Genomic DNA, 13,562 nt, shown 5'->3' with positions numbered 1-13,562 from the left:
TGACAGCAACACAGCCGCAAGCGCTAACCCGCTTGGGATCAGGTTTGTCTTACGCAAACAGGATTAGACTGCAGCTTTTTAGCAAATTCAGCATCGGGGTGGCCTTTCCACCGGTCGAAGCGACCCATGGAACACTGACCCACGGGGTAGCGTGGCCGAGCGGTCTAAGGCGCTGGATTAAGGCTCCAGTCTCTTCGGAGGCGTGGGTTCGAATCCCACCGCTGCCAGGGCAACCTTTTTGGAATACTCTTGTGGCTGCGATTGCCGAGCAAAGAGCTATCCTTGGCCGCACTCGATGGGCTTTGCGAAGAATCGCGTTACCGCAATTTCTGCAGGGTGGAAGGGCAGAAAAGGGGTAGTTTACCGGGGTAGCGTGGCCGAGTGGTCTAAGGCGCTGGATTTAGGCTCCAGTCTCTCTGGAGGCGTGGTTCAATCCCACCGCTGCCAGCTGTGGTTTTAACCAAGGCCGGGAGGTACCTGTGAACTCGAGAAAGGTCTGAAAATATTGTGAGAGCACTATATTTCCTGGCAGCAGCCAGGCCGCCCAGGAACATGAGAGTCAAACTAGATTCCTCGTCCTCTCCACAGCCAATCGCCTCTTTGCTAAGGCAGGGTACTTAATTCTGCTCCTGGGGACCCATCCTTCCTGTGTGGTTTTACTGACTACTTGAGGTTTCGTTGCTGACGATCTGAGTCAATCCTGTGTTGATCGGTTCTTCCAAACTCATCACATCCAAATTCAGCCCCTTTTGCATTCCTTTCTTTTTAGCCAAGCCAGTGCTGGAAGCCTGTCCCAGCCTCTGCTCCTTTCTAATAAAGGCACCCTGTTGAAACAGTGACACCAATAATTTACAATCATAGTGAAGTTACTTCAAAACATCCCCCCGCCCCCAACCGCTTCAGCCAGGCCCCCCAGGAACATGTGAGTCAAACCAGATTCCTCGTCCTCTCCCACAGCCGATCGCCTATTTGCTAAGGCAGGGTGACTTAGTTCTGCTCCTGCGCCCCATCCTTCCTGTGTGGTTTACTGACTACTTGAGGTTTCGTTGCTGGCGATTTGAGTCAATCCTGTGTTGATCTGTTTTTCCAAACTCATCTCAGACTTGTTGTGACAGCAACACAGCCATAGCGCTAACCCGCTTGGGATCAGGTTTGTCTTACGCAAACAGGATTAGACTGCAGCTTTTAGCAAATTCAGCATCGGGTGGCCTTTCCACCGGTCAAGCGACCCATGGAACACTGACCCACGGGTAGCGTGGCGGCGGTCTAAGGCGCTGGATTAAGGCTCCAGTCTCTTGAGGCGTGGGTTCAATCCCACCGCTGCCAGGTCAACCTTTTGGAATACTCTTGTGGCTGCGATTGCCGAGCAAAGAGCTATCCTTGGCCGCACTTTCGATGGGCTTTGCGAAGAATCGCGTTACCGCAATTTCTGCAGGGTGGAAGGGCAGAAAAGGGGTAGTTTACCGGGGTAGCGTGGCCGAGTGGTCTAAGGCGCTGGATTTAGGCTCCAGTCTCTCTGGAGGCGTGGGTTCAAATCCCACCGCTGCCAGCTGTGGTTTTAACCAAGGCCGGGAGGTACCTGCGTGAACTCGAGAAAGGTCTGAAAATATTGTGAGAGCACTATATTTCCCTGGCAGCAGCCAGGCCGCCCAGGAACATGAGATTCAAACTAGATTCCTCGTCCTCTCCCACAGCCAATCGCCTCTTTGCTAAGGCAGGGTACTTAATTCTGCTCCTGGGGACCCATCCTTCCTGTGTGGTTTTACTGACTACTTGAGGTTTCGTTGCTGACGATCTGAGTCAATCCTGTGTTGATCGGTTCTTCCAAACTCATCACATCCAAATTCAGCCCCTTTTGCATTCCTTTCTTTTTAGCCAAGCCAGTGCTGGAAGCCTGTCCCAGCCTCTGCTCCTTTCTAATAAAGGCACCCTGTTGAAACAGTGACACCAATAATTTACAATCATAGTGAAGTTACTTCAAAACATCCCCCCGCCCCCAACCGCTTCAGCCAGGCCCCCCAGGAACATGCGAGTCAAACCAGATTCCTCGTCCTCTCCCACAGCCGATCGCCTATTTGCTAAGGCAGGGTGACTTAGTTCTGCTCCTGCGGCCCCATCCTTCCTGTGTGGTTTACTGACTACTTGAGGTTTCGTTGTTGGCGATTTGAGTCAATCCTGTGTTGATCTGTTTTTCCAAACTCATCTCAGACTTGTTGTGACAGCAACACAGCATAGCGCTAACCCGCTTGGGATCAGGTTTGTCTTACGCAAACAGGATTAGACTGCAGCTTTTAGCAAATTCAGCATCGGGTGGCCTTTCCACCGGTCGGCGACCCATGGAACACTGACCCACGGGTAGCGTGGCGGCGGTCTAAGGCGCTGGATTAAGGCTCCAGTCTCTTCGAGGCGTGGGTTCGAATCCCACCGCTGCCAGGTCAACCTTTTGGAATACTCTTGTGGCTGCGATTGCCGAGCAAAGAGCTATCCTTGGCCGCACTTTTCGATGGGCTTTGCGAAGAATCGGCGTTACCGCAATTTCTGCAGGGTGGAAGGGCAGAAAAGGGGTAGTTTACCGGGGTAGCGTGGCCGAGTGGTCTAAGGCGCTGGATTTAGGCTCCAGTCTCTCTGGAGGCGTGGGTTCGAATCCCACCGCTGCCAGCTGTGGTTTTAACCAAGGCCGGGAGGTACCTCGTGAACTCGAGAAAGGTCTGAAAATATTGTGAGAGCACTATATTTCCTGGCAGCAGCCAGGCCGCCCAGGAACATGAGAGTCAAACTAGATTCCTCGTCCTCTCCACAGCCAATCGCCTCTTTGCTAAGGCAGGGTACTTAATTCTGCTCCTGGGGACCCATCCTTCCTGTGTGGTTTTACTGACTACTTGAGGTTTCGTTGCTGACGATCTGAGTCAATCCTGTGTTGATCGGTTCTTCCAAACTCATCACATCCAAATTCAGCCCCTTTTGCATTCCTTTCTTTTTAGCCAAGCCAGTGCTGGAAGCCTGTCCCAGCCTCTGCTCCTTTCTAATAAAGGCACCCTGTTGAAACAGTGACACCAATAATTTACAATCATAGTGAAGTTACTTCAAAACATCCCCCCGCCCCCAACCGCTTCAGCCAGGCCCCCCAGGAACATGTGAGTCAAACCAGATTCCTCGTCCTCTCCCACAGCCGATCGCCTATTTGCTAAGGCAGGGTGACTTAGTTCTGCTCCTGCGGCCCCATCCTTCCTGTGTGGTTTACTGACTACTTGAGGTTTCGTTGCTGGCGATTTGAGTCAATCCTGTGTTGATCTGTTTTTCCAAACTCATCTCAGACTTGTTGTGACAGCAACACAGCCATAGCGCTAACCCGCTTGGGATCAGGTTTGTCTTACGCAAACAGGATTAGACTGCAGCTTTTTAGCAAATTCAGCATCGGGGTGGCCTTTCCACCGGTCGAAGCGACCCATGGAACACTGACCCACGGGGTAGCGTGGCCGAGCGGTCTAAGGCGCTGGATTAAGGCTCCAGTCTCTTCGGAGGCGTGGGTTCGAATCCCACCGCTGCCAGGTCAACCTTTTTGGAATACTCTTGTGGCTGCGATTGCCGAGCAAAGAGCTATCCTTGGCCGCACTCGATGGGCTTTGCGAAGAATCGCGTTACCGCAATTTCTGCAGGGTGGAAGGGCAGAAAAGGGGTAGTTTACCGGGGTAGCGTGGCCGAGTGGTCTAAGGCGCTGGATTTAGGCTCCAGTCTCTCAGGAGGCGTGGGTTCGAATCCCACCGCTGCCAGCTGTGGTTTTAACCAAGGCCGGGAGGTACCTGCGTGAACTCGAGAAAGGTCTGAAAATATTGTGAGAGCACTATATTTCCCTGGCAGCAGCCAGGCCGCCCAGGAACATGAGATTCAAACTAGATTCCTCGTCCTCTCCCACAGCCAATCGCCTCTTTGCTAAGGCAGGGTACTTAATTCTGCTCCTGGGGACCCATCCTTCCTGTGTGGTTTTACTGACTACTTGAGGTTTCGTTGCTGACGATCTGAGTCAATCCTGTGTTGATCGGTTCTTCCAAACTCATCACATCCAAATTCAGCCCCTTTTGCATTCCTTTCTTTTTAGCCAAGCCAGTGCTGGAAGCCTGTCCCAGCCTCTGCTCCTTTCTAATAAAGGCACCCTGTTGAAACAGTGACACCAATAATTTACAATCATAGTGAAGTTACTTCAAAACATCCCCCCGCCCCCAACCGCTTCAGCCAGGCCCCCCAGGAACATGCGAGTCAAACCAGATTCCTCGTCCTCTCCCACAGCCGATCGCCTATTTGCTAAGGCAGGGTGACTTAGTTCTGCTCCTGCGGCCCCATCCTTCCTGTGTGGTTTACTGACTACTTGAGGTTTCGTTGCTGGCGATTTGAGTCAATCCTGTGTTGATCTGTTTTTCCAAACTCATCTCAGACTTGTTGTGACAGCAACACAGCCGCAAGCGCTAACCCGCTTGGGATCAGGTTTGTCTTACGCAAACAGGATTAGACTGCAGCTTTTTAGCAAATTCAGCATCGGGGTGGCCTTTCCACCGGTCGAAGCGACCCATGGAACACTGACCCACGGGGTAGCGTGGCCGAGCGGTCTAAGGCGCTGGATTAAGGCTCCAGTCTCTTCGGAGGCGTGGGTTCGAATCCCACCGCTGCCAGGGCAACCTTTTTGGAATACTCTTGTGGCTGCGATTGCCGAGCAAAGAGCTATCCTTGGCCGCACTCGATGGGCTTTGCGAAGAATCGCGTTACCGCAATTTCTGCAGGGTGGAAGGGCAGAAAAGGGGTAGTTTACCGGGGTAGCGTGGCCGAGTGGTCTAAGGCGCTGGATTTAGGCTCCAGTCTCTCTGGAGGCGTGGGTTCAAATCCCACCGCTGCCAGCTGTGGTTTTAACCAAGGCCGGGAGGTACCTGCGTGAACTCGAGAAAGGTCTGAAAATATTGTGAGAGCACTATATTTCCCTGGCAGCAGCCAGGCCGCCCAGGAACATGAGAGTCAAACTAGATTCCTCGTCCTCTCCCACAGCCAATCGCCTCTTTGCTAAGGCAGGGTACTTAATTCTGCTCCTGGGGACCCATCCTTCCTGTGTGGTTTTACTGACTACTTGAGGTTTCGTTGCTGACGATCTGAGTCAATCCTGTGTTGATCGGTTCTTCCAAACTCATCACATCCAAATTCAGCCCCTTTTGCATTCCTTTCTTTTTAGCCAAGCCAGTGCTGGAAGCCTGTCCCAGCCTCTGCTCCTTTCTAATAAAGGCACCCTGTTGAAACAGTGACACCAATAATTTACAATCATAGTGAAGTTACTTCAAAACATCCCCCCGCCCCCAACCGCTTCAGCCAGGCCCCCCAGGAACATGCGAGTCAAACCAGATTCCTCGTCCTCTCCCACAGCCGATCGCCTATTTGCTAAGGCAGGGTGACTTAGTTCTGCTCCTGCGGCCCCATCCTTCCTGTGTGGTTTACTGACTACTTGAGGTTTCGTTGCTGGCGATTTGAGTCAATCCTGTGTTGATCTGTTTTTCCAAACTCATCTCAGACTTGTTGTGACAGCAACACAGCCGCAAGCGCTAACCCGCTTGGGATCAGGTTTGTCTTACGCAAACAGGATTAGACTGCAGCTTTTTAGCAAATTCAGCATCGGGGTGGCCTTTCCACGGTCGAAGCGACCCATGGAACACTGACCCACGGGTAGCGTGGCGGCGGTCTAAGGCGCTGGATTAAGGCTCCAGTCTCTTCGGAGGCGTGGGTTCGAATCCCACCGCTGCCAGGGCAACCTTTTTGGAATACTCTTGTGGCTGCGATTGCCGAGCAAAGAGCTATCCTTGGCCGCACTCGATGGGCTTTGCGAAGAATCGCGTTACCGCAATTTCTGCAGGGTGGAAGGGCAGAAAAGGGGTAGTTTACCGGGGTAGCGTGGCCGAGTGGTCTAAGGCGCTGGATTTAGGCTCCAGTCTCTCTGGAGGCGTGGGTTCAAATCCCACCGCTGCCAGCTGTGGTTTTAACCAAGGCCGGGAGGTACCTGCGTGAACTCGAGAAAGGTCTGAAAATATTGTGAGAGCACTATATTTCCCTGGCAGCAGCCAGGCCGCCCAGGAACATGAGAGTCAAACTAGATTCCTCGTCCTCTCCCACAGCCAATCGCCTCTTTGCTAAGGCAGGGTACTTAATTCTGCTCCTGGGGACCCATCCTTCCTGTGTGGTTTTACTGACTACTTGAGGTTTCGTTGCTGACGATCTGAGTCAATCCTGTGTTGATCGGTTCTTCCAAACTCATCACATCCAAATTCAGCCCCTTTTGCATTCCTTTCTTTTTAGCCAAGCCAGTGCTGGAAGCCTGTCCCAGCCTCTGCTCCTTTCTAATAAAGGCACCCTGTTGAAACAGTGACACCAATAATTTACAATCATAGTGAAGTTACTTCAAAACATCCCCCGCCCCCAACCGCTTCAGCCAGGCCCCCCAGGAACATGCGAGTCAAACCAGATTCCTCGTCCTCTCCCACAGCCGATCGCCTATTTGCTAAGGCAGGGTGACTTAGTTCTGCTCCTGCGGCCCCATCCTTCCTGTGTGGTTTACTGACTACTTGAGGTTTCGTTGCTGGCGATTTGAGTCAATCCTGTGTTGATCTGTTTTTCCAAACTCATCTCAGACTTGTTGTGACAGCAACACAGCCATAGCGCTAACCCGCTTGGGATCAGGTTTGTCTTACGCAAACAGGATTAGACTGCAGCTTTTAGCAAATTCAGCATCGGGTGGCCTTTCCACGGTCGAGCGACCCATGGAACACTGACCCACGGGTAGCGTGGCGGCGGTCTAAGGCGCTGGATTAAGGCTCCAGTCTCTTCGGAGGCGTGGGTTCGAATCCCACCGCTGCCAGGGCAACCTTTTTGGAATACTCTTGTGGCTGCGATTGCCGAGCAAAGAGCTATCCTTGGCCGCACTCGATGGGCTTTGCGAAGAATCGCGTTACCGCAATTTCTGCAGGGTGGAAGGGCAGAAAAGGGGTAGTTTACCGGGGTAGCGTGGCCGAGTGGTCTAAGGCGCTGGATTTAGGCTCCAGTCTCTCTGGAGGCGTGGGTTCGAATCCCACCGCTGCCAGCTGTGGTTTTAACCAAGGCCGGGAGGTACCTGCGTGAACTCGAGAAAGGTCTGAAAATATTGTGAGAGCACTATATTTCCCTGGCAGCAGCCAGGCCGCCCAGGAACATGAGAGTCAAACTAGATTCCTCGTCCTCTCCCACAGCCGATCGCCTATTTGCTAAGGCAGGGTGACTTAGTTCTGCTCCTGCGGCCCCATCCTTCCTGTGTGGTTTACTGACTACTTGAGGTTTCGTTGCTGGCGATTTGAGTCAATCCTGTGTTGATCTGTTTTTCCAAACTCATCTCAGACTTGTTGTGACAGCAACACAGCCATAGCGCTAACCCGCTTGGGATCAGGTTTGTCTTACGCAAACAGGATTAGACTGCAGCTTTTTAGCAAATTCAGCATCGGGGTGGCCTTTCCACCGGTCGAAGCGACCCATGGAACACTGACCCACGGGGTAGCGTGGCCGAGCGTTCTAAGGTGCTGGATTAAGGCTCCAGTCTCTTCGGAGGCGTGGGTTCAAATCCCACCGCTGCCAGGGCAACCTTTTTGGAATACTCTTGTGGCTGCGATTGCCGAGCAAAGAGCTATCCTTGGCCGCACTCGATGGGCTTTGCGAAGAATCGCGTTACCGCAATTTCTGCAGGGTGGAAGGGCAGAAAAGGGGTAGTCTACCGGGGTAGCGTGGCCGAGTGGTCTAAGGCGCTGGATTTAGGCTCCAGTCTCTTCGGGGGCGAATCCCACCGCTGCCAGGAAAGCCTTTCGGAAGGCCCTTGTGGCTGCTGTGCCTGAAAGCTGCATGCACATCCAAATTCAGCTGCTTTTGCTTTCCTTTCTTTTCAGTATCGGGGTGGCCTTTCCACCGGTCGAAGCGACCCATGGAACTTTGATATGAGACACAGCTGTAACTATTTGTTAATATTCTAGCAATAAACTTTGTTTGTTTCATTTACAAAATAACAAAGTGGTAGAGTGTTACAAAATACATACCTTAATTAGTCACATACAAATTAAGTTCTGAGTTTTTTCCTTTTTCTCACAGTACAGAAACACTTCAAAAACATGGTAATTTCCAATATGATGGACTGTTGTACATTAAACTGTCCAACAGTGAAGTATTTTAAATGTAACCACCTTGAATATATTCAAAAGTAAAATGCAACATACACTGTAGTGCAGCCATTTACTAAAAACTTAAATTACAAAAGTAATATAAAGAACAACTTAATTTCATTTTTAAGTTTCCCAGCAGCCCCATTTTCTCCAGATCTGTCCTAAAAGAAGAGAAAAAGGAAAGACTTATGAAAATGATTAAGACAGGGCTGCAATCTTAAGGTTAGAAAATATGACACAGCAGGACATGTATACAAATTACTCCAAAAATCATATTTCTGGATCATCAAGTTTGCTTAAAAGATTTGTTTACATATCTTGCATGACAGCATTACAATCAATCGATCAATAAACAAACAAACAAACAAACAAGTAAATACACAAGTAAAATATTTATCTACTTATTGTGTAGACTTATTTACTTCTTGTCTTATTGTTGTGGGCTTTATAGGGTGGGGGCTCATTGTTGTGTACAAGAGGCCCTATAGTGGAAATATTAAAAATGGTTAATGCCTTACCTCCAAGCCACAATGAAAGAGTTTTTGTCCCCAGGAAAGGAATTATCACATTCAGTTCTCAATTTAATAAATACAGCAACATTTGCCTCAGACCACCTAACAAATGAATCTGTGCAGTGGTATTGTTAAAGTTCACATTTCACACTGAAGTCACTTTTGAATTGTGGCAGCCCTCGTGGTGCCACGGTGATGCAATCGGCCTTCAAATGCATCCTTCGGAGGGTGCATAGTGAATTGGGATGATCTTCCTCGATTAAGGTTCTTTGGGGTTGTAGGTTTGAATCCCACCGCTGTTAAGACAGCCTTTTGGAGAACTCTTGTGACTGCGATGGCTGAGCCAAAAGCTGAGGCTGTCCATGGCTGCACTCGACAAACTGTTTTTAACACTGTGTGTTACTGTAAGCATTGTTTATGACCAAGAGAGGGAGCCCCAAGCTTGTTGTTACATATGTGGATTTAAGGTTGTGTGGATGTTGAAAAAATATTGACATCAAATTCTAACTTTAGTTAAAAAAATGCCCATTTGAAGTGGGTGCTTAAACAGCATTGTAAGGCTGGATGTCAGTGATGCTATGACAAAAAAAGAGAAAATGTTACTCATTTCCATTACAGCATTGCCTCTTAATACATGTTGATATATTTATATTAATCATTGTATGCCATTAGTCCTTAATCACCTATTAGTAATCACCAAGATATTTTTAAAACATGCATGGGGCATCTCAGTAACCTTTAGGAACCTGTGCCCCACCCTGCCAATTTCTTTGTTTGCCTTTCTGAAACCATCATGGGAAAGTGTTACCCTTATGCTGAAAGGGCAACAGGACAAAATAGCGTTTACTTCCTTTTTACATTACAGCAGATTGTTTGTACAGTGGAAGTATGGTTGTAGAAGTGAGATTTTCTGCCCAAACATTTCCATCATGACTCATTGTATGTGGAACACTTCACATGAAGACCTTATGTTCTTGAATTTAAGTGTATCCTTTCCAGCAATGAACTACATATTATGAGAGAGCTCTTTTGGGTAATGGTCATTTTTAAAAGGCAGAACAAATTACTACTGCATTTTAAAAGTAATTATTGTCTTTTTGAAAACCAGGAACAACATTTAAGTGGGATCATATACTGTTTTACAAAATGTAACCAATACTGTCTATGCATTATAATATAGTTCTGTCCACCAACAATGTGCATGCTTTATTTCTCATTAGCATATACAAAATTACATGACTATACTTCATACTTCCTTTGTAGAATATTTTGCAAATAAAGCAGGATGCAGAAAACAGATGATACATTGGTTTAAAAATCACTGTGAACAAGCGATTATCTGCTTGTCAATCTTTCATTTAACAGATCCATCATTCAGCAAAGCAAAAACTGATTTCTTCCAGTCTGACATTGCTGGCCTGCCACTGCTATAGTGAAGCTATTGTGACATATGGCTCAGTGGCACTGAGGTTAGTTATTACCATAGCTTGTAAATAACTAAAATAAATAAATAAATAAATGGATAAACAAAAATGGAATGAAATGTGTTGTATGACCATTGAGTCTGTGCAGTAGTGATCGTGAAGTGGAGCCTTGGTGTCAAGGTCCTACCAATACTCCCACAGAGTTATATAATTAATAATAATAATAAAGAATAATTAATGCTTTTTTCCCCTACATGGCTAAAAATAGTCTTGTGATCTTAGCAAAGTAGCCAACAACATGTATTTACTATTTATTAATATTATTTATACCTATTGTGTATTACTATTTATTAGTATTATATACTGTATATACAGTGGGTACAGAAAGTATTCAGAATTTTTCACTCTTTGTTATATTGCAGCCATTTGCTAAAATCATTTAAGTTCATTTTTTTTCTTCATTAATGTACACAGCACCCCATATTGCCAGAAAGACACAGAATTGTTGACATTTTTGCAGATTTATTAAAAAAGAAAAACTGAAATATCACATGGTCCTAAGTATTCAGACCCTTTGCTGTGACACTCATATATTTAACTCAGGTGCTGTCCATTTCTTCTGATCATCCTTGAGATGGTTCTACACCTTCATTTGAGTCCAGCTGTGTTTGATTATACTGATTGGACTTGATTAGGAAAGCCACACACCTGTCTATATAAGACCTTACAGCTCACAGTGCATGTCAGAGCAAATGAGAATCATTAGGTCAAAGGAACTGCCTGAAGAGCTCAGAGACAGAATTGTGGCAAGGCACAGATCTGGCCAAGGTTACAAAAATGTTTTTGCTGCACTTAAGGTTCCTAAGAGCACAGTGGCCTCCATAATCCTTAAATGGAAGACGTTTGGGATGACCAGAACCCTTCCTAGAGCTGGCCGTCCAGCCAAACTGAGCTATCGGGGGAGAAGAGCCTTGGTGAGAGAGGTAAAGAAGAACCCAAAGATCACTGTGGCTGAGCTCCAGAGATGCAGTCGGGAGATGGGAGAAAGTTGTAGAAAGTCAACCATCACTGCAGCCCTCCACCAGTCGGGGCTTTATGGCAGAGTGGCCCGACGGAAGCCTCTCCTCAGTGCAAGACACATGAAAGCCCGCATGGAGTTTGCTAAAAAACACCTGAAGGACTCCAAGATGGTGAGAAATAAGATTCTCTGGTCTGAGGAGACCAAGATAGAACTTTTTGGCCTTAATTCTAAGCGGTATGTGTTGAGTAAACCAGGCACTGCTCATCACCTGTCCAATACAGTCCCAACAGTGAAGCATGGTGGTGGCAGCATCATGCTGTGGGGGTGTTTTTCAGCTGCAGGGACAGGACGACTGGTTGCAATCGAGGGAAAGATGAATGCAGCCAAGTACAGGGATATCATGGACAAAAACCTTCTCCAGAGTGCTCAGGACCTCAGACTGGGCCGAAGGTTTACCTTCCAACAAGACAATGACCCTAAGCACACAGCTAAAATAACGAAGGAGTGGCTTCACAACAACTCCGTGACTGTTCTTGAATGGCCCAGCCAGAGCCCTGACTTAAACCCAATTGAGCATCTCTGGAGAGACCTAAAAATGGCTGTCCACCAACGTTTACCATCCAACCTGACAGAACTGGAGAGGATCTGCAAGGAGGAATGGCAGAGGATCCCCAAATCCAGGTGTGAAAAACTTGTTGCATCTTTCCCAAAAGACTCATGGCTGTATTAGATCAAAGGGTGCTTCTACTAAATACTGAGCAAAGGGTCTGAATACTTAGGACCATGTGATATTTCAGTTTTTCTTTTTTAATAAATCTGCAAAAATGTCAACAATTCTGTGTTTTTCTGTCAATATGGGGTGCTGTGTGTACATTAATGAGGAAAAAAAAGAACTTAAATGATTTTAGCAAATGGCTGCAATATAACAAAGAGTGAAAAATTGAAGGGGGTCTGAATACTTTCCGTACCCACTGTATATATATATGTATATATATATAAATAAATGAAGAGTTCCAGTGCAAAAGCCTCTAAAACCATCTTGGTCAAAAATGAGATAACGATACTGAGTGAATGCTCTCCACACATAGCATATGTTCATCAAGTACTTTCACTTCAAATGCGCTAAATCCCAGCCTCAATCCATTCTGAAGTACCAGTACTTACATAGAAAACTATACATAGTAGCCAGAAAGAAATGCTAATTTTAAAGAAAAACGTCAAACGTACTTAGAGGCTTTTGCATCTGAACTCTTCATACATTTATTTATATATATATATATATATATATATATATATATATATATATATATATATATATACAACAAACTTTTAAGTTGGCAAAATACAGTCAGGTGGGTAAAGTTCTCCTGGCATCTACCAAATCAAACTTACTCTTTGGACTTCCATCCAAGTAGGATGATTCGTCATTCTACAGAACAAGTTTCCACTGCTCCAGAGTCTAGTGGTGACGTGCTTTACACCACTCCATTCGGTGCTTGGTATTGTACTGGCAGCTGATTGTCCTTGCAGTGGCAAACCATGTGTAACCATGAACTTTAAAGTGCCTTGGTGGAAAAGTGACATCTCACAGCAAGAACTGGCAAATCAGGTGCAATCCATGAAGATGAAATTCACTGTAGTATTTAAAGAAGCTGGTGGCAACACATCAAATGTCTGTGAAGCTTGTTCAGTATTGTCTGAGCTGTTTAAAGTGTTATGTTAAAACAAATATATACACACTACAAATAAAAGCAGTTAAGAGTGAGAGGATGTTTCTTTTTATATTTAAATCAGTTTTTGTCCTCTGAATACTTTGTTTTTTTTAAAGAATGAACAGATGCTAACATTAGCTGACAGCTACCAAATATTATTATACCTATGACATTAGGGACAATTGTAACTGTTTATTTGAAAAAAGGTATAACTTTTAAAAGTCATTTGAATTGTTCTTGATTTATGAGCTGATCACCATATTAAAATGAAAAAAAAAAGATTTAATGTTACGCCTATTCTCATATTGAAAGAAATTGTGTATATTTTAACATTTACTGCTGCAGTGTCTTGACCAGTAGACTTTCTTCGTAAGTGTGAGAAAGAAATGCATAAAAGTGACAAGCCGTTGTACCCCTAAAGGTAAAAAATAAATTTGTGCATGTTTTTTTTTTTTGACAATGTAAATAGAATTTATGTTTGTTTAAAAAAAAAAAAGAAGAAAGAAAGAAAGAAATTGTATTATCTGTGGTAACTGACAGCATAACTGAACCTGGAACGTTTCAGTAGAATAGAAAACATTTCTATAGCACCTGAACATCACAGTCACCACTCACAGAACAGTGAAGTTGGGTCACCATGTCAAGATTGCTATCATTGAATCAGACTGGGCTAGATTGTGTTTCCTTTT

General features: G+C 46.1%; 10 non-coding genes across 10 annotated transcripts; all 10 read left to right on the top strand.

Moving 5' to 3' along the window:
- Window positions 1-145: 145 nt before the first annotated feature.
- trnal-aag (transfer RNA leucine (anticodon AAG)) lies at window positions 146-227 on the top strand. Its single transcript has one exon. It is a non-coding gene; the product is annotated as a tRNA-Leu (tRNA).
- A 1,240-nt stretch (window positions 228-1,467) lies between these two features.
- trnal-uag (transfer RNA leucine (anticodon UAG)) lies at window positions 1,468-1,549 on the top strand. Its single transcript has one exon. It is a non-coding gene; the product is annotated as a tRNA-Leu (tRNA).
- A 1,027-nt stretch (window positions 1,550-2,576) lies between these two features.
- On the top strand, window positions 2,577-2,658 carry trnal-uag (transfer RNA leucine (anticodon UAG)). Its single transcript has one exon. It is a non-coding gene; the product is annotated as a tRNA-Leu (tRNA).
- An 808-nt stretch (window positions 2,659-3,466) lies between these two features.
- On the top strand, window positions 3,467-3,548 carry trnal-aag (transfer RNA leucine (anticodon AAG)). The gene has a single exon. It is a non-coding gene; the product is annotated as a tRNA-Leu (tRNA).
- Window positions 3,549-3,688: 140 nt separating this feature from the next.
- trnal-uag (transfer RNA leucine (anticodon UAG)) lies at window positions 3,689-3,770 on the top strand. Its single transcript has one exon. It is a non-coding gene; the product is annotated as a tRNA-Leu (tRNA).
- An 812-nt stretch (window positions 3,771-4,582) lies between these two features.
- On the top strand, window positions 4,583-4,664 carry trnal-aag (transfer RNA leucine (anticodon AAG)). The gene has a single exon. It is a non-coding gene; the product is annotated as a tRNA-Leu (tRNA).
- A 140-nt stretch (window positions 4,665-4,804) lies between these two features.
- On the top strand, window positions 4,805-4,886 carry trnal-uag (transfer RNA leucine (anticodon UAG)). The gene has a single exon. It is a non-coding gene; the product is annotated as a tRNA-Leu (tRNA).
- A 1,030-nt stretch (window positions 4,887-5,916) lies between these two features.
- trnal-uag (transfer RNA leucine (anticodon UAG)) lies at window positions 5,917-5,998 on the top strand. Its single transcript has one exon. It is a non-coding gene; the product is annotated as a tRNA-Leu (tRNA).
- A 1,025-nt stretch (window positions 5,999-7,023) lies between these two features.
- On the top strand, window positions 7,024-7,105 carry trnal-uag (transfer RNA leucine (anticodon UAG)). Its single transcript has one exon. It is a non-coding gene; the product is annotated as a tRNA-Leu (tRNA).
- Window positions 7,106-7,547: 442 nt separating this feature from the next.
- On the top strand, window positions 7,548-7,629 carry trnal-aag (transfer RNA leucine (anticodon AAG)). The gene has a single exon. It is a non-coding gene; the product is annotated as a tRNA-Leu (tRNA).
- Window positions 7,630-13,562: the final 5,933 nt, after the last annotated feature.

This window comes from Onychostoma macrolepis, chromosome 12 (genome assembly GCF_012432095.1).
Source record: "Onychostoma macrolepis isolate SWU-2019 chromosome 12, ASM1243209v1, whole genome shotgun sequence".
Lineage (NCBI taxonomy): Eukaryota > Metazoa > Chordata > Actinopteri > Cypriniformes > Cyprinidae > Onychostoma > Onychostoma macrolepis.
The sequence above is the reverse complement of the archived record's forward strand: the minus strand, read 5'-3'. Positions and strand labels throughout refer to the sequence as shown.